The following is a 20,410-nucleotide window of genomic DNA, read 5'->3' on the forward strand; positions in this document are numbered from 1 at the left end:
CTTAGGAGCTGTCTGCTGAAGTTGTAAGAGGTGAAGTATGATGGTATCTGCTACTCACTTTTAAAGGTTCAGGAGAGAAAAAGTAGTGTGTGTGTGTGTGTGTGTCTGTGTGTGTGTTGGTGTGTGTGTTGGTGGGAGGAAAAGAGAGAAATAAAGCAAATATGGTAAAATGCTAACCACTGGGGAATCCAGGTGAAGGTTACATAATATTATCCTTTCAATCTTTCTTTAGGCTTGCAGTATTTAAAAATAAAAAAGAAGCTGGGCGCAGTGGCTCACGCCTGTAATCCCAGCACTTTGGGAGGCTGAGCTGGGCAGATCACCTGAGGTCAAAAGTTTGAGACTAGCCTGGCCAACATGGTGAAACCCCATCTCTACTAAAAATACAAAAACTAGCCAAGTGTGGTGGAGGCGCCTGTAATCCCAGCTACTCGGGAGGCTGAGGCAGGAGAATCAGGAGAATCACTTGAACCCAGGAGGCGGAGGTTGCAGTGAACCGAGATTGTGCCATTACACTCTAGCCTGGGCAACAAGAGCAAGACTCCATCTCAAAACAAAACAAAACAAAAACAAAAACAAATAAAAAAATAAAAAAGGAGGACAGATTGGACTCATGCCTGTGATCCAGCACTTTGGGAGGCTGAGGCGGGAGGATCACTTGAGCCCAGGAGTTTGAAGCTGTAGTAAGCAATGAATGCACCACTGCCCTCCAGCCTAGGCAATGGAGTGAAAACCTTTGAAAAAAAAAAGACAGACTTTTAAAGAAATCAGTGAACAAATATACATATACACATGGATACAAGAAACCAGTAACTGTGATTGCATCTAAGGTGGGGAATTACATAGCTAAGTGTCAGGAATAGACAGGAGACTTATTTTTCACTTTTTAAAACTTTTAAGTTGTTTCGTAAATATATAACCAATTCTAAAAATAAATACGTAACACAAAGTTAGGGGGGAATAAGCCAAAAAGGTAGTTTTCAGTGTACTTTCTGATGTCTTCCTAAAGACTTACACATCTGAAGGCTAGAATGTGGGATGCATGAGAGTAAGGACTGGGTGTCCCCAGCACCAAGACTAGGACCTGACACATTATCGGGGCATTACAATTCCAGCTGTATCAGAGGCCCTGCCCTGTCCTGTCTTATGAGCTTACAATACAGTTCATTCTAGCATGGAATGCAAAATACTTCAGGCTGGGTTCCGTGGCTCATGCCTGTACTCTCAACGCTTTGGGAGGCAGAGGCGGAAGGATAGCTTGAGGCCAGGCATTCAAGACCAGCCTGGTCAACATGGCAAGACCTCATATCTATTTACATATATATATATCTGTGTGTGTGTATATACACACATATATGTATATACACACATATATATCATAAAGTATATAAATATATATTTCAAGTCCCATCATTCTCCTCAATACAACACCTGGAAGGACCTGGAAGCCAGGTGTGACTCTCTGCCTTGATTCCCAGCCATCTGTGCTAAGTGTGCAGGATTCACCAAACATAATACAGATTTCTTTAAGAAAAAGCATTAACATCTAGAAAATCTTGGCTTTCCTTACATTTCCTGGGAAATGAAGCAATCTCTCCCATATGCCTCTATCGACTGATACTTAATTCAATTTGATAACAAGTTCAATGCAGCACAGTATAACCTCCCAAATCACTGAGCACAAGGGTCAGCAGCTTTTTCTGTAAAGTGCCAGACAGTGATGATTTTAGCACTGTGGGACACAGAGTCTCTATCACAGCTACTCAATCTGCCACTGGATGAGAAAGCAGCCATTGAAGATATGTAACAAATGAGTATGACTGTGTTCCAATAAAACTTCACAGAAATAGACTGTAGGCCAAATTTGACCTGTAGGCTCTAATTTGCCAACCTTCGATATAGCACATCAACCCTGTCACATAGGAAAGGCAGGTGTTTCATCCTGTTTTATAGGCTGAGGGAATTGAGGCTCTGAGAGGCTAACTAGCCCAAGGTCACCCAGCTGGTAGTCATGATTACAAAACAGGTTTCTAACTCCAATCCACTACCTTTGCACCAAGTTCCACTTTGTCTATTTTTTTTTTTCCGCCCCCACAAATCGCCAGTCCTCAGTCTCTGTAACCTCTTTGCTGTTAGGTCTACATTCATCATCCCTAATTTCTCCATGAAGATATGAGCTCTCCATCTTCAAGAGGTTTCGCCTAGCAAGCACCTCACAGCCTGGAGAAGGAGACACAGGCACCCATAGGTGGGTTAGATGGTTCTTTTCATTACATACACATACTCTACTTGAGTACAGTCCTGAGTCTACAGTGATGAAAGCTGCCATCTTCCCAGGGCATAAGCACTGGCTTTGTCTCCGATGCAACTGCCCTCTCAGTTTCTTAGTCACTGTAAATAATTTTCCCAGCACACTTAAATCATTGGCCTGCTTTTCCTTCTGGAACCAGAGCTCCTTGAGGGTAGGGACAATCATGTATGTTCTTTCTCAGTGTCAAGTATGGCACAGGACACAAATAAGGTACAAATGAATCAATGAAAAGCAAATTTACAAAATGGGTTCCATCTGTTTCATTTCTTTCAGGAACAACCATTCCCAATGATTCTGTAAGAGACCTGACATCTTTCCTCTTTTAGTAATTACAAAAATCCCTGAAGGAGTCACCTATTTAACACTGGCTACAATTTACCCTGCTAGAAGGCATCACCATCAAGGAGTAAGCGAGTTAATCACAGACTGAAGGGAATCTGTACAGGTCTGTTGGAACATCGTGGGCTGTGAATGAGTTGACAAAGATAGGAACTGTCAGCTTTGAGAAGACTTTTCCACATCATACAAAGTCCTTAAAAACTGCTGGGAGCCACTGTGAATTCAGATTACTGAACAGCAGGGAGTCCCTTGGACTAGGAATTAGAACAATTTATGCCCAAAGCCATATATATCATAGACTCTGACACTGGAGATGATAGCCCCGAAATGAAGGCATGATCATCAAAAAAACCCTCTCTGCTCTGTCGGTGCCTGCCAAAATGCCAGTCAGTTTCAGCGAAGGCCGCATCTGGCTCCATCTTCTATTTAACAGCAGAATAAAGTCTTCCCTAAGCAGCTTTTGTAGAACATGATCAATTTAGCAAGGCTTGGACTTATTACAGAAAACCCTGCACACTCTCCCTGACAAGGTCAAATAAATCCAGACCTTAGTTGAAGAAACCACAATTCTGAGTTTTCTGTACAGATAAAGAGTAGGCAATGTATTCCTACCTCTACAACATCTTTCATTTTACAAAGGACTGGCTTCAGCTTTCCTTTAAAAAGACAGCTCCCCTGCCATGCTGGTGTTTATTTCTAGAATACTCTATGTACCCAGGGGAGAGGCTGGAGGCAGAAAATAACTGAAGCATTGTGATCCGGGAACTGCCAATGGCCAAAAATCAGAGATCAACTAAGAAGTGTAACTTGAGTTTCCCAAAGCATGGGACAACTGAGAGTTTGCAAGATGACTTTAGTGAGTAGGAGAGTACTAAAGAGTGTTTCAGGGGTATACAGCATTGGATAACAACATATATACTAGGAAAGTCATCTCTTTTCAGTTCTTTTCAGTCCTGCTTGGGTCAAAGAGAAACTCTCAGTGTGGTGGTGTTAAACAGCTCTCTAGGCTGGGCGCAGTGGCTCATACCTATAATCCCAGTACTTTGGGAGGCTGAGGCAGGCAGATTGCTTGAGCAGAGGAGTTTGAGACTGGCCTGGGCAACATGGAGAGACCCTATCTCTACAAAAAATATAAAAATTAGCCGCGTATGGTGGCATGCGCCTGTAGTCTCAGCTACTCAGGAGGCTGAGGTGGGAGGATCACTTGAGCCTGGAGGCTGAGGTTTCAGTGAGCTGAGAATGTGCCACTGCACTCCAGCCTAGGTGACAGAGGGAGACTGTTTCAAAAAAAAAAGGAGTAAATTTAAAGAAAAATGTTTAGTAGGTGATACATGAATCTGGCAAAAATCTTGATGGTTGTCCATGAATGGCAGACTCATGCGATGGATGGCACCAGGCTGGGGGCACCAGTGTGGCAGCTGGCCCTCTCCAACGTGGCTCTTCCACATGTCAGCTGGGAGACCTTGGCTTCCTCACCTAGTTAATGAGAACATTCAAATAGTCATGTCTGTTCTTTCTTACTCTGGTGACTTAAACATTTCTGGAATTATGCCAGGCCATTAAAGAGTAGGATCTGGCTCGCCCCCACAAGAATCTTCTTTCCTATTAGAGTTCCCAGAACCTAAAACATCACCTGGCAAAGACTTGGTGCTTGATCATGTTTATCGCCTGACTGAATACACTGAAAAAGAAAAACACTTCATTTTACCTATTTATCATGTAAAGTGAGGCACCCCAGGGTTAAAGACACTGCGGCACAGTGTGAAGCAGGCAATGCCAGGAAGGAGAGCTGGCCATGCTGGCACCAGGGAAAACATACTCTCACATCCCAGGCTCAGGATCCTCTGCCACTGCCTAACACCCAAGCTGTGCATTTGGGGGCCCCTTATGTCTGAACACAGTGGCAAAGATTAATTGGATGGGGGACATGTCAGTGGATCCAGATAAACATTGCATCAGGGAAATGAAGTTTAATCTGGGGTTAGGAGTAAGGCACATCTCACAGTTTTCTGTTAATGTTCTCACTGATTTGAAAACTGGGATCTTGAGTGCCGATATCTTAGTCTTCAGGGTATAAAGTAAAATCCAAGAATAAACAATGTAAAACACTTTCATAGAATCTCATAGACACATCACACCGCGCTTCTCCTGACTTACTGATTTCTGTCTTTTTTTTTTTTTTTTTTTTGAGATGGAGTCTCGCTGTGTCAGCCAGGCTGGAATGTAGTGCTATAATCTTGGTTCACTGCCACCTCCGCCTCCCGGGTTCAAGCGCTTCTCCTGTCTCAGCCTCCTGAGTAGCTGGGATTACAGGCATCTGCCACCATGCCTAGCTAATTTTTGTCTTTTTAGTAGAGACAGGGTTTCACCATGTTGGGCTGGTCTCAAACTCCTGACCTCAAGTGATCCCCCTGCCTCAGCCTCTCAAAGTGCTGGGATTACAGGCGCAAGCCGCTGCACCTGGCCAACTTACTGATTTCTGCCGACAGTAACTGCATCAGTCTAACCTCCTAGATGCCAACGCAAGTTTCATTCTCCTACTTGCTCATCACTCCTGTTAGCCAAAGGTGAAGAGGCACCAGCACTGGAGTCAACTTGTCCAAGTCTAAACAAACTGCACTGCCCAATATATGGCAATTTAAACTTAAATTGATTAAAGCCAAAGAAAATTCAAACTTCAGTTCTTCAGCCACACTAGCCACACTTCAAGTGCTCAACAGCTACATGTGGATAAGAACTACCATATTAGACAGCACAGCCTTAGGGGACTTACATCCCTAAAAACTAATCCCTAAAAACCCAATCCCAGTTGGGTTCAACATTTACTAGGAATGTAAGGTAAAAAGAAAAATTGTCACCAGGTGTAGGAGTTTGTATGAGTTGGACCGCAGCTCCCCTCAGTCACCACACTGGGTCCAGGTCCTCCCTTCCTATCCCTCCTGTTTCTGTAAAGGCTATTCTTTCATGCCCCACAGTCCCACCACCATCAGCTGCCACAGGAATCTTCTCAATTTCACACTAGGGATCAGGCTGTGCTGGTCTCATATTCACCAAATAAAATGTGAACTCTGACCGCCCCATGTGGTCCCAGCTGAACTTCCCAGTCCTGACACCCACGTCTTTGCCTGCACTCCAAATAACCAGCTCCTAGCCCCCATGCAAGCCCCATACAGCTTCATTCTGTCTTCCTTCCTGCTGACCCCTTGGTGTGGAGCACACCCACGTCTGGGCTGCCTGATGAACCCTTCTCTGCCCTCAGGGCCGGTTCAAGTGTCCCCTTTCCAGGAAAGCACTGGGGCCCATGAGCCCATGCCTTCCAGACTCCCTTCAAATTCAGAGGCAGGTTCCCCCGCAGAGTTTTTCAGAACTATTTGTAGGGGGTTTTTAGGGTGTGCACCAGAGCTTTGAAAACCACCAGGTGCCGAATCCCTTCCCACCAGACCTACTGATCAGAGAAATCATGCAGCACAGTTTGGCCTGCAGAGGGCTTGGGAGCAGGGCTTACAATAGTAGTCCCAGTCTCATTAAAAGCTGCCTTTTGGGGTAAATCTATGGTGGTTAAAATCCATACTCACTCTTCAAAGAGCACAGCCTTCTCTCCCAACTGCTACTGGCTCTGGCAGAAGCTGAAAATGAGATTCTGGAATCACAAGAAATAAAATGACACAGTATTAACTCATACTAGCGAATATGAATGAAGTGCTAAAAGCCGGCCAAATTGCTGGCTTCAGTGAAGGTGGAGTGCTCTCTTCCTCAGCACAGGCAAAGTACAAACAGCTTGTGGCTTTATACTACAAGTCTCTTGTAGTATAAACAAGGCTTTATACTTTATAGCCTCTTGTTCAGGTCACCTACGCCAGTGAGGCAATAAGGCAAATGTGCACAAAGGGCAGGGCTTGACAGAGGTTAAAGAAGAAATCTGGTGAGTCATCCAGCATGGAACGATAGTTAAAGCTCTCCTCCATTGGGGTTAGGGCTTACCTAAACAGTGTGTTCAGAAAGGAATGGAAGCAAGGCAGCAACCAATGGGCAAGCGAGGATAATATTGTTACCAGAGTGATGGCACTGGTACTGTCAGGGGAGCCGCACCGCTCCAAAACTGGGCCAGGCAGAAGCAGGGAGGCACTACAGATTGCCCAGCAGCCAGAGAATGAGATGAGCAAAGGAAATGAAATCAGCAAAACCCCTGAATTGTTTCAGATATAAAAAATAAAACCATCAAAGTTCTAGGAGGAAACATGAGAATCCTATTTTAAAAATATCTCCATAGGAAAGGGCTTTCTAAGTAATGTCTAACATTCAGAGGCCATAACAAAAAGAGTATTAGTTGCATAAAAAAGGTTTTAAATTTCCACCTGGAAAGAGATACAATAAATAAGATTAAAATTTGTAAATACATAATAGAGACAACATAGTAATTTCCTTAATGTATAAAGGGTTCCCACAAATCAAGACCAACAACAGCAAAACCTAATAGAAAAATGAGCAAATGATCTGAACAGATAATTCACCACAAAGGAAATCCAAATGACTCTTAAACATATAAAAAGATGCTCAATCTTATTTATAACAAGAGATATGCAAATTAAATCTACAGGGTGATGGTGATCTTCCTTTATTGTACTGGTAAAGAACAAGAAGTTTAATACAGACTGTGCCATTGAGGCAATGGAAAAATAGATGCTCTCATATCATGTACCAATTTGCATTCTCATCAGCAAACTCTACAGATTGCAATTTGGCAAAATCTGTGGCTATGTAAAATGCACATATCCTTGACCTAATGATCATCTCTTTTTTTTTTTTTTTGAGATGGATTTTCACTCTTGTTGCCCAGGCTGGAGTGCAATGGCGCGATCTCGGCTCACCGCAACCTCCGCTTCCTGGGTTCAAGCTATTCTCCTGCCTCAGCCTCCCGAGTAGCTGGGATTACAGGCATGCGCCACCACACCCGGCTAATTTTGTATTTTCAGTAGAGACAGGGTTTCTCCATGTTGGTCAGGCTGGTCTTCGAACTCCCGGCCTCAGGTGATCTGCCTGCCTTGGCTTCCCAAAGTGCTAGGGTTACAGGTGTGAGCCACCATGCCTGGCTATGATCTTTTCTTCTAGGAATTTATCTGTGTTTATGCCTGATTATGTGTGAAAATGTTTGTGTAAGAGTATTATAATAGTATTCATAATGGCAAAAGATTGGAAATAATTCACATACTCACATATAGTGAACTTATAGTTAAGTAAATGATGATATAGCTTTGCAAAGAAATACATGTAGCCATTAAATACAAACAGAAATTAAATATAAGCCATCTGAATAATGAGACAGTCCTATTTGTTCCTATGGGTAATGACCTCCAAGGTACATTAACTCAAAAAAGCATGGAACAGAAGACAGTGGTTAAGAGTAATACCTCTAATATTGAAAAACAGAGAGTGAGAGAGAAAACATATTTGTTATGCTTATGTATGTGGGAAATCCTTCTGAATGGACACAAAAGAAATTGGCCATGATTATAGTTAGCACTGGGAAACTGCAGGACTGGGGACAGAGATGTGAGGGAGACTTTTCACTGATACCTTCTGTCCCTTTTGAAGTGCTACTATGTGCATATTTAATGAAAAACTACAATATAGGCTGGGCATTGTGGCTCACGCCTGTAATCCCAGCACTTTGGGAGGCCAAGGCGGGCGGATCACTTGAGGCCAGGAGTTCGAGACCAGTCTGGCCAACACAGTGAAACCCCAACTCTACTAGAAATACAAAAATTAGCCAGGCGTGGTGCTGTGTGCCTGTAGTCCCAGCAACTCAGGAGGCTGAGGCACGAGGATCGCTTGACTGGGAGGTGGAGGTTGCAACGAGCCATGACTGTGCCATTGTACTCTAGCCTGGATGACAGAGTGAGACTGTCTCAAAAACAAACAAACAAACAAACAAAAATACTACAATATAAACTCCTCAAATAAAGTAGTCCATCTGTATTGTTCAGTATGGTAGCCACTAGTCACATGTGGCTGCTTAAAATTAAATTGAAATTAAATAAAATTTAAAATTCGGATCCTCAGCTGCACTAGCCACATGTCAAATGCTCAGTAGCCACTAGTTTGTGGTTATCATATTGGACAGCAGAAATATAGAACATTTCCCTTATCGCAAAAGTTCTACTGGCCAGTCCCAGACTCTACACTAGTTTAAGAGGCCAGGCACCGTGGCGCACACTTGTAATCCCAGCACTTTGCGAGGCTGAAGCAGGAGGATCACTTTGAGCCCAGGAGTTTGAGACAAGCCTGGGCAACGTAGCAAGACCCCATCTCTGTTAAAAATACAAAAATTAGTCGGGTGTGGTGGTACATGCCTGTAGTCCCAGCTAGAATCCCTTGAACCTGGGAGGCGGAGGTTGCAGTGAGCCAAGATCAGGCCACTGCACTCCAGCCTGGGTGACACAGTAAGGCTCTGTCTCAAAAAAAAAAAAAAAAAAAAAAAATCCCATTAGAGATGGCAACCAAATATTAACTGTTTCGCATTATGAGGGAAGAAATACAAATGTGAATGCTGGAAGGATGGAGGATGAAACTCCCTCCATCTCCACACATGCTACGCAGCCTAGCAGCCCACTCTATTAACATTCAATGATTCAGTGACTGGGGGACTACTGCCTACGTGACTGTCCAAAAGTTATGCCTGCATGGCAGGAACTTTAGTCCTTAAGACTCAAAGTCCAGTAGTCTAAGATAGAAGATAGGAATTTAAATTTTTCTAATGATAAACGTTCTTATCATTCTATCCTGGAAACACATGACCATCCATAAACCACAAATTCTTATCTCCTTTGTGGTTCTGGGAGAGGTACTGGTTAGATGGTTCACTCTCTCTTGCTTTGCACCAAAACTCTGACAACTGGTTCCTCATGGGGGTTCTCATTCAAGAACCAGTCTAGCCCACAGTCCCTCCCTGCTTTGGCCACCTGGGCAGCACCGTGGGAAAGAGAAGTCAGTCCAGTGAGGCTTGTCCTGTGGGTGGAGGATCAGAGAGAACCAGAAAGCAGTGCTACCTGATCCTCTAGAGAAGTGACAGGCAGAGGGGGGACAGGCAGGCAGATCAGTCTGAGGCTCAGCTGGAAGGCAGGGGGGTTGTGTATCCTGTGGTACAGCTTTTAACAAATACACTGGCCAAGAAGCAAGGCAATGAAACATGTCACACATGCACTGACCTAGCAACATCAGCCTCTTTGGTCAAGATGTAGGCTGTGGTGATAGTCTGGAATAACCGCCTGCTTGAAAACATGTTTAAAACAAGACAACCCTACAGAAATACAAGCCAGTCTCCTGCTGGATAAAACAGGAGCCAAAAGCCACTTGACCCTTTACCTTCAAGGAGCCCAAAGTCTTCAGGCTCTAGTGGAGCCCACAACAGGCTTTGATCTGAACATTTCTCACTGAATTAGCATGAATACATGTACTGTCATCAGCCAGGTCACCCCTCAACGGTAGAGTGCTAGAAAGAGCATCATGTACGTGACTATTTGCCACATGGCTGAAAGGAATTAAAATAGCTCTCTATTGGTGTGCTATATAGCAGACAGCAAAAATAGAACCTCAGCACCCAAAACATTCTCTGTTGGCCAAACTTGTACTTTTAAATAAGAGGAAAAGCAGGGAGGTCAAAGATGCTTTTGCCCCTCCCTCCCTCCCTCCTTCCCTCCCTCCCTTCCTTCCTTCCTTCCTTCCCTCCTTCCAAGACAGGGTCTCCCTCTGGTGCCCGGACTACAGTGCAGTGGCACCATCTCAGCTCACTGCAACCTCTGCTTCCAGGGTTCAAATAATTCTCATGCCTCCTCCTCTCCAAGTAGCTGGGACTACAGGCATGCACCACCACGCCTGGCTAATTTTTGTATTTTTAGTAGAGACAGGGTTTCGCCATGTTAGCCAGGCTGGCCTCAAACTCCTGGCCTCAAAAGATCCACCTGCCTTGGCCTCCCAAAGTGCTGGGATTATAGGCGTGAGCCACGGTGCCCAGCCTGGGGTTTTGCCTTTCTAAAGGAGGTGAAGTGGCCAGGTGCAGTGGCTCATGGCTGTAATCCCAGCACTTTGGGAGGCCCAGCTGGGTGAATTACCTGAGGTTAGGAGCTCAAGATCAGCCTGGCCAACATGGTGAAATCCTGTCTCTACTAAAAATACACAATTAGCCAGGTGTGGGGGCGGGCACCTGTAATCTCAGCTACTCAGGAGGTTGAGGCAGGAGAATCACTTGAACCTGGGAGGCAGAGGCTGCGATGAGCTGAGATGGAGCCATTGCACTCTAGCCTGGGTGACAGAGCGAGACTCCGTCTCAAAACACAAACAAAAAAAAGGAGATGACGTTGGTCTACGGTACTTTCTAACTGCAGGAACAAAGTTGATGTTAAACAAGAAAAGGAGCCCTGTTAATAAACACTGGCAGACTTTAGCAGGACAAGACTTCCCACTCCTAGCACAAAGTCTAGCATTCAGGGTCCTTGTGAGCTGATCCACATCTTCTTTCTAGCCAGAATCTCCTCCCCGGAGACCTCAGTAGCCCAAGAAGATGAACACCAGTAAAAAGGATATATGGTAAAGCCACACTCAGAATTTCATAGCTAAGAGTAAAATACAGTTTTGTTTAGTACTTTATCCAAATAAACAAAACAAAAATCAAATCTATCTATTTTAAAAGCAATAGTAAATACTAAGCAAAATTTAGGTTATAATTACACTTGTTGCTTTTTTTTTTTTTTTTTTTTAAATTTGGGACAGGGTCTTGCTCTGTTGCCCAGGTTAGATTGCAGTAGCGCACTGCAGCCTCGACCTCCTGGGCCCAAGTGATCCTTCCACCTCAGCCTCATGAGTAGCTGGGACCACAGGCATGCACCACCATGCCCAGCTAATTTTTCACTTTTTGTAGAGATGGGGTCTCTCTATGTTACCCAGGCTGTTCTCGAACCCCTGGCCTCAAGAATCTTCTTGCCTTGCCCTCCCAAAGTGCTGGGATTACAGGTGCGAGCCACCATGCTCAGCCCTGTGCAGATTCTTAGAACAAAGACTTGATCTCGTGTAAACTGTTTTACAGTATAAGTCTTTCCAATTAACATTTGGTCATCACTGTGCTATCATAAGCCATTTTTGCAAAAATATCTTAGGGCCTCACTGATTTCTCGAGGGCCTCTCAATTCTTTGATTTTCAAGTCTCTCCCCTAAAGGAGTGTTCATCCCTTCTCTTCATCAATTGTTGGCAGATCTCACATTGCCAGATCCTATTATTGCTTTGACACGTCATCCAAGCAGTTCTCCAACATCACTGGCTTTGATTTCATGAGATATTGCCTCTCTTAAGAGTTGCAATTTTACTTTCCATTGTTTGTATCATATCTGCAAAACATATGACGACCAGAGAGAGACCCAGAGTCAAAATATGGATGCTCCTGGAGCCTAACTGACCATCAGGGTTGAAAACAAAGGGAGAGATGATGAAGTAGGACCTAATTTTGCACATGGCTAGTCCATTAATGAGTATTTTCCTGTTATGAAAACTTCTGCTTCCCAGTCAGGCGCAGTGGCTCACGCCTGTAATCCCAGCATTTTGGGAGGCTGAGGCAGGTGGATCACTTGAGGTTCGAGACTAGCCTGGCCAATATGGTGAAATCCTGTCTCTAACTAAAAATACAAAAAAATTAGCCAGGCATGGTGGCACACACCTGTAGTCCCAGCTACTAAGGAGGCTGAGGCATGAGAATCCCTTGAACTCGAGAGGCAGAGGCTGCCGTGAGCCGAGTTCGCGCCACTGTACTCCAGCCTGGGCAACAGAATGAGACTCTGTCTCAAAAAAAAAAAAGAAAAAGAAAAGAAAAGAAAACTTTTGCTTCCCATCCACAATATGGAAACTGTGGAGAATCAGATGCTAGATACACTTAATAATCTGACTCCCTTATGACTATACCTGCACTGGCTCTCTGGGTTTTCTTCTCTATTTTCTCCACTCTCTCTACCTGTAAGACATTAAGACATCCTCTGTTTACCCCGTTATCCTTTAAAAAATCTTTCTGGTGGAGCTAGAAGTTATCTCCTTCACTTAGCCTTTCCTCAATCCCCCAGTAACCTTTGTTTCATCCTCCATGCCCCAGAATATTTGGTATGAATACTTCCTTCTCAAGACACTTGTGATTTGTATCTTGCGATGAAAACACTGGCTGGACTCTCCACTACGCTGCAAACCCCTCAAAAAGAAGTCTGACCACATCTTTGCCTCTGTCACAATACTTAGCATCCATTGTGCCTTGCCCTTGGCAGACTTGGTCAATGCCAAATGATAAGCTGGAAAGCCGAAACAGAACCAACTGCTGACTGATAAGAAAGCACTGCCTGCACCCATCACACAGACTTAGGGGGAGAAGTCATGAATCAACAGGGCTGCCCTACCAGTGTCAACACAGGCCATTCCTTCACTCTGCTCACACGGCCACCAATGAAAGAAACATTCATCAGAGCAGTATAGTTTTAGAAGTTTTAGTTTGGATGGGCAGCTGGGTCCTAGAGAAGTTAAGCAAGCTGTTCAATGTTACACAGCTTTCTCTTCCTCTCTGCTAATTCACCAGTGGCTGGCAGTGGCTCTCAGCATGATGTTGAAGGCACTTAGGATTTGGTGCCTGCTCATCTCTCAAGAGTCATCTTCTTCTATCACTGCCTATCTATCACCTGCCTACTATCCCTTCCCATAATGATCTGTAACCCCCAGACACACCGAGCTCTCCCACACCTCCAGGACTTTGGTACACCTGCTCCCCTCTCCCCAGCACACCTATTCTCCCTCTTGCCTGGCGAGCTGCAGCCCATCCTAAAAGTCTTGGTTATTAAAGCACTGCCCCTCTCTATAAATGCTCCTCTGACAGTTCAGTTTTGCAGCTCAACAACCTGGGTTCAAATTTCTGCTCTGCCACTGACCACTGTGACTCTGTTCTGGTTACATGCTTGCCATGTGACTGTAGCAAGGGACCTAACCTCTTAGAATTCTACCTCAGTGTGGGGATGAAATGGGATGATGCAAGGAAACGGTTCAGAGCAGTGACAGGCAGATATTAAGCAGTCACTCTGCACTGCTGGGATTTTGCCTGACTTCACAGGCAGTTACGCAGCCCTGCATGGGCTCCACCACCCTGCATGGCCACTGCTCAGGCCTAGGGAGATGCCTGAGTAGTCTCTGGGCAGGGTCTGCATTGCCATCTTTATACTCTCAGAATCCAGTCCCATCCCCAGACTTCATCATATGTAAGGTCTGAATCCTTTTCTGGGTATATCACAAGGCAAACACCCAATGCCAACAGCCGAACAGCCACAGCTTCTGGAAAAATGCCTCAGAGCAAAGGTTGCTGTTAATATATTACTTAAAAAGAAGAGGATCCCAACCCGCAGCAGTGTAAGAACCTCTGCCCATACCTCCTGAGTGCTGTCCTGCTCCCCTGAATCAGCAGTTTCCGTGGCACAGTACCAGAGAGTCGCACAAAAGCTCATGACAGACCCCAAACCCATCCAACCACAGGCAGCAAAACCCTACGTGGCCTCTAGGATTGGGAAGCGTCAAATAGGATCCAGAGGGTTTCTAAGAGTCTGGTTTAGGAGAATACCTTGATCTTCTTGGAAGAGGCAACTACATGCAAGGTCAGAAAGGACTTTAATGTTGTGAAAATCATGTCCGGTTTCAGTTTCTCAACTGTGGCACGAGTGACATTGGAGGCTATATAATTCTTTGTTGTGGCACTGTCCTGTGCATTGTAGGATGTTTAGCAGCGTCCCTGGCCTCTATTCACTTGATATTACCTACAAGTTGTGACAACCAACAACAACAAAAAAATTTAAAACTTACCCAGGTTTGGCCGGGCACGGTGGCTCACATCTGCAATCCCAGCACTTTGGGAGGTCAAGGCGGGCGGATCACCTGAGGTCAGGAGTTCAAGACCAGACTGACAAACATGGAGAAACTCCGTCTCTACTAAAAATACAAAATTAGCCAGGCGTGCTGGTGCATGCCTGTAATCCCAGTTCCTCGGGAGGCTGAGGCAGGAGAATTGCTTGAACCCAGGAGGTGGAGGTTGCGGTGAGCTGAGATCACACCACTGTACTCCAGCCTGGGTGACAGAGTGAGACTCATCTAAAAATAAATAAATAAATAAATTACCCAGGTTTGGTGGTACACACCTGTAGCCCCAGTTACTTAGGAGGCTGAGGTAGCAGGATTGCTTGAGCCCGGGCGTTTAAAGTTACAGTGAGCTATGATTGCTCCACTGCACTCCAGCATGGGTAACAGAGTGAGACTCTGTCTCTAAAAAAATAAAATAAAATAAAAAAATTTAAGACTCAAATACGAGAAATTTTTTAATGATTTTTTTTTCAACTTGCAGAACTAGCTTCCCGGCATCCTCCAAACACTTAGCTTTGATGGGGATGTCCTTGCCTCTTTTCTTTTGAACACTCATCACAGTAATAATTGATCTAATCATCAAAATCACCAGGAGTTTCATAAAAAGTATGACATAGTGTGCCGGGTGTGGTGGTGCACACTTGTAGTCCCAGCTACTTGGGAGGCTGAGGTGGGAGAATCACTTGAGCCCAAGAGTTCCAGGCCAGCTTGAGTAGGAAACATAGTGAGACTTCATCTCTAAAAAATAAACTTTTTTTTAAAGAATATGACATAGTGAAGCTGATTTCCACTCTTAGCTGCCTGCTAGCCTACTAGGATAAACACTCATCCTTTATTTATTTTTTTATTTTCTGAGACTGGGTCTTACTTTGTCACCTAGGCTGGAGTGCAGTGGCGCAATCTCCGCTCACTGCAACCTCGACCTCCCAGGCTCAAGCAATCCTCCCACCTCAGGCTCCCAAGTAGCTGGGACTACAGGTGCGCAACACCACTCCCAGCTAATTTTCTTTTTTGTGTGTGTGTGGTAGAGATGGGGTTTCGCCATGTTGCCCAGGCTAGTCTTGAACTCCTGGGTTCAGGTTATCCTCTTGCCTTGGCCTCTCAAAGTGCTGGCCACTTTGAGGTGTGAGCCCACAACACCCAGTCAAAACACTCATGCTTGCCTCTCTTCCCTCTAAACCCAAAGATAATCTTTGAGTCTAACCTCTTGCCCCCAGGATAGACCTCACCCAACACATACTGCAAACCAGGATCACCTCTAAGGACAAGGTTTTTCTCACATCAAGTTTCAGAATTACTTCCCAGTTGCACAAACTGCATTCCCATCTTTTAATCTAGGTTTGCAGATGCTCACAGAACTCAAAGGTCACACATTTTAAAAGCTAAAAAAAAAAAACCAGAAGGGCAATTCTGTCTCTAACTACAAAGACAATGGGTAATTTAGAGTTGAAGAAAGCCACAGAATGTGTCGAAAAATGCAAAATAATAAAAATAATAAAAAGATGAAAATAGAGTTGGAGAAAGTCTCATAGGCCTTTCTGAGCACCAAAAATGGTTAACTTCTGCAGAGTCAGTGTGAGCCATTTATTAATGATTTTTTTTCCAGTAATTCAAGGTAATGGTCAATTACCACTCTTCATAATAACAGCTGCTGCTTTCTGAGTGCTTAACACATGCTGGGCCCTGTGCATTATTTTATCTAAATATTGCCACTACCCTCTAAAGTGGGTACTGTTACCAGAAGCTGAGCGGCCCTTGCTAGTCTGAGAACGAAATTTTAGAAAAATAAATTGGTGCTGGAAACACAGGTGATCAATTTCTCTTATTTATAATTTCCTATATTATAACAATGTTCTTGATAAGAATTTGTTGAAACTGGGTAAAAAGTCTAGTGGTTCGAGGCCGGGTGGGGGAGGTTGGGGGGAGGGGGGTGATTCTGAGGCCAGACTCACTTCGTGTCCTGGGAAGGGACCACCTCTGGAAGCCTCATATTCCTACTCTCAGGAATGGGCACAGCGGTGGTACCTACCTCAAGGGGCCGTTGGGGAAACTATGGCAGGTAATTCTTTTGAGGGGCTTAGGACAGGGTCTGGCACACAATATTTGCTTATTCTATGTCAGCTCTTATTTATTACAAACTATTTTAAACTCTTAGCCAGGTGGAGCCACTAGGGATTTCTGAGCAGGCAGGAGCAGCAGGGAGTGGGGTGGTGAGATAAATGCGGGCCTCCAGGTCCCAGCTGGAGTAAGACCTCCCCTTTATTTCCTCTTCTTAACCACCCAGCTCCTGGAGCACACAGAAGGCTCAAAATACATATTCCCTGCATGCACAGTATCTAGACCCTCTGGCATCCTCTTCCTCCCCCACTCCCCCATGCCTCACTCTGTCAGCCGGCCTCGCTGTGGGCTCAGGGGTGCAAACCCTGCACGTGCATTGCCCTGCAGCCGGGGTTACACAATCCGCATTTCTAAGGCAGCGGGGAAGCCCGCGTCGCCGTAGGCGGGGGACAGCAGGTTGCCGGCGAGTACCTGGCTGGACAGCACCCTGACTCAAGGGTTTCGACAAGGAGAGGGCGCAAGGGCACGGGAGCCGGGGTAGGCTGGGGAAAGGGAAACTGAAAGGCTGCTCGGGGAGGGGAGTATTAGCGGAGAGAGATCTGGGGGGCGGCACGGAGGCGGCGCGTGACACCGAGCAAGATGCTGTCTGGGAGGGCGAGCTGCAGTCCTTCTCCAGGAAATGGGGGAAACGGGGCTGCAGGAGCCCCAAAATCCTCTCAGCACTGCGAGGGGCGCCTAAGGGCTGCTGCGGGCGCAGGGGGAGGGGAGGCGGAGTAGAAAGAGGGTGCAGGTCCCGACCCGTCCTCACTGTGTCCCCCGGCTTCAAGAGGCTGGCAGCCTGAACCCCGGACGTGGGGCGCCGGGGTTCGGGTATCTCAAACCTATCCAGGCAGCGGGAGGTGGGGGCAGCGTCCGCGCGGGGAGCGGAGTGGAAAGGCAGGTGCAGATCCCCGACTCTTTCCACCCGATGCGCCGCTGCCGGGAGGCATTGGGGGAGAGGTCACGGGGCCATCAAGGCGCCCCATCCCCCTAGGGGCGCACCACCGCCCATCCGCCCGCCCCCGCTCACCTGACCGGCCTCAGCCGCCTGGGTCCCGCCGCCGGGCCTGGACCCCGGTCCTCGGTCTCTAGCCCCGGACTCGGACCTGCCGCGGCGCTCCTACCCGCGCCGCTCCCAGCTCGGGCGCCCAGCCCAGCTGGACTCCTTAAAGGCGCAGCGTGCCGGTTCGCGTCCTCCGACAGAAAAGTCGGCCCAGCCCGGCCCCGGCGCCGCGCGCTGTCTCCCAGCGGCCGCGCTCTGTTTAGGGGCTCCGGGGCGCTTCCGGGGCGCTTATCCCCAGCTCCTCCGCGCGCGGGCTCACAGAGTTAAATCCAGAGGATACAGTTAGCGTTCCGCACAACCCGACGCCAGCAGCTGTCTCCTAGCACCCGAGAGCCAGGGCAAGAGCAGGATCGCCTAACGAGGTACTGGGGGTGGAGCCCGAGCGCCCGGTCCCGCCCCCGGCGCCCCGCCCCCGAGCGCACACAGTGGCGGGGCTCGGGGAGGGCCTCTGAGCCCGCAGAGCCACACACAGTTCCACATCCCCGGCCCGAATTCTTCCCGGCACTGTTTCACTTATGGAGCACCTACTGTGTGCCTGGCGCGGCTGGGCGTTAAACTCGCCAAAGTGACTCAGGCAGGGTCTCTGGATCTCTGCCCCGAAAGGCATCAGAGAGAAAGGGACAGGCGGGGGTTCTCAGGCAGCAAAGCAACACTGCTTGACATCGGTTGTCTCACGTAATCCTATGAGGTAGGCACTGGGGTCGGCTTCTTTTCTCAGAAGATACCGATGCTCAGGGAGGTGAGGGACTTGCCCTGGATAGTCTAGGAAATGGAAGAAATGGGGGCGCAGGAGCCCCCAGATCCTCTAGACACTGCGAGGATTCCACCCCAATGAACACCGTAGGCGCTCGTGCTCCCCCCCTGGCTTTCGGGTGCTTGGAGACAGTTGCCGGCGTCGGGTAGTGCGGGACGTCAGTCTGTAAGGACAGAACTGGGAATTCCAACTCAGGATCGTCTGACTCCAAAGCTTTGCGGGAGAAATGGGCTTCTGGAAAGGCCTTTGGCCACCTCTAGTTAAACCCCTGCTATGGTCATTTCTTTCTTTTAGGGACAGTTAAACCCCAGCTTGGCCTGGCTACTCTTCCCTGTTTTTCATGTCTCAGTTTAGCTGCCACTTCCTGCAGGAAGCCTTCAGTAAGCCCTCTTTGGGCTCATACTGCACTGTGGGCTTCTTTCATCAAAACATATATTCGTTCATTTAACAGATATTTACTACACCTGTTAGGGGCCTCAGTGGCACCCAGGTCTTCCTGCTGCACTGAGTGCTTGGCCTGCTTGTCTGCCTGCCATTCCAGACATTAAGGGGCCAGGGCCCAGCAGGATTCCCTTGGCCGTTTAAATCCACCACAAAGGCAGCCTTTGGGCCTCAGCCTGCCAAGGCCTCAACGCTGGTGGAGCCTGGCTGAGTGGGGCAGGTTCTTGGTTTTAAGAATAGGACACGGTCAAGAAATCCCAGAGATGTGGCAAAAGGGCATCTCTGAAGCCACTAGTGAGCCCCATGCCTATAAACCCTGCTCTGCAGGGCAGCTGGAATTCATCTGGAGTTTGGGACAGTCCCCCTGACTTGGGCTGGAGCATTTTCCTTTAAATTGTTGGCTGCCTTATCACTCAGACTTCAAGGACTGCATGTGATTCACTTCAGGGAATGGCCCCCGAATTTCAGTGGCAATTTACTCACCAAAGAGTGGGTTGCTCAGTCCCGCCTCTCTGGCTTTATCTCTCCTCATGGCCGAAGCAGAACCTTTCCAAGCCAGCAGTCCACCAACATCCCCAGAACAGGTCCATAGAGGTAGCACGAATTGTGGGGATTAAATGTCCTTCAGTCACTACTGGTCGCCTATTGGATTAGCATCTTGGGCTCAGGAACATTCACCAAAACAGGAGTCCAGCGGATGAACAACTAAATAGACAATGAAATTGATGGAAGGCCCCAGCCTAGAAGCCATCAATACACTTTACCTGGTATAAAGTTTAAAACATTTGCTCTTTAGTCTTTTCATTTTCCCTCTCCAAAACCTTAAAAATGGGTAGTTCATCAGTTTGGTGGGTTTTTTATTTAACTCACAGCCCATGACCCTGGGGATCTGGAATTTCTATATCCTGAGGGTTTTTTTCCCCTCAGAGTTTTATATTTAGAAACACCTTTTTGAGCCCCACGTGGGATTCACATTCTGGGTGACTTATCTCCACTCCACTGGATGACTGACAGGAGAGAAGCCTTATTAGCTCCAGTTTTACAGTGAAGGCGGCAAGAGGAGATAAGGGAACTCAACTCCAGCCCCTCCCTGAGTCGGTGATGCCCCGAGTGCTGTCACTGAGGAATCAGGGCCTAGGTAGGAGGCCAGGGAGCAGTCCCAGGGGCCTGGTACTTTCCAGATGGTGCCTTTAGTCATCCCAAATAGAAACTCCTTATCAGTGGACAGGTCTCCCCCTAGCATTAAGAAAGAGTTTTGAAACCTTTCTTCTGCCAGCAGTTGCAGCAGAACACTCCAGGATTCACTCTGCCATGAAGCCTGTACATGTCTCCCAGATGCAGCAGCACAGCTATCAGAGCTGAAGGGTGCCATTATTTAATGCGCACCTACTACCTTCAGCCACAGGGCATCAAATCACTTAGTCCTCACAACACGTAGTGAAATATACTCACCTGTGAGATATACTAACCCACTTTACAGACACA

At 46.9% G+C, this 20,410-nt stretch overlaps 1 protein-coding gene across 1 annotated transcript in view; it reads right to left on the reverse strand.

Annotated features, from left to right (window-relative positions):
- The window catches only part of ABHD6 (abhydrolase domain containing 6), a 61,286-nt gene extending 43,193 nt beyond the window's left edge, over nucleotides 1–18,093 (reverse strand). Inside the window, exon 1 of the mRNA XM_011998385.1 lies at nucleotides 17,698–18,093. The gene's annotated coding sequence lies outside the window, so the exon portion shown is untranslated. The remainder of the gene's footprint in view (nucleotides 1–17,697) is intronic.
- Between the last annotated feature and the right edge of the window lie 2,317 nt (nucleotides 18,094–20,410).

The sequence above is a fragment of the Mandrillus leucophaeus genome, unplaced genomic scaffold (genome assembly GCF_000951045.1).
Source record: "Mandrillus leucophaeus isolate KB7577 unplaced genomic scaffold, Mleu.le_1.0 Scaffold57, whole genome shotgun sequence".
Taxonomy (NCBI): Eukaryota; Metazoa; Chordata; class Mammalia; order Primates; family Cercopithecidae; genus Mandrillus; species Mandrillus leucophaeus.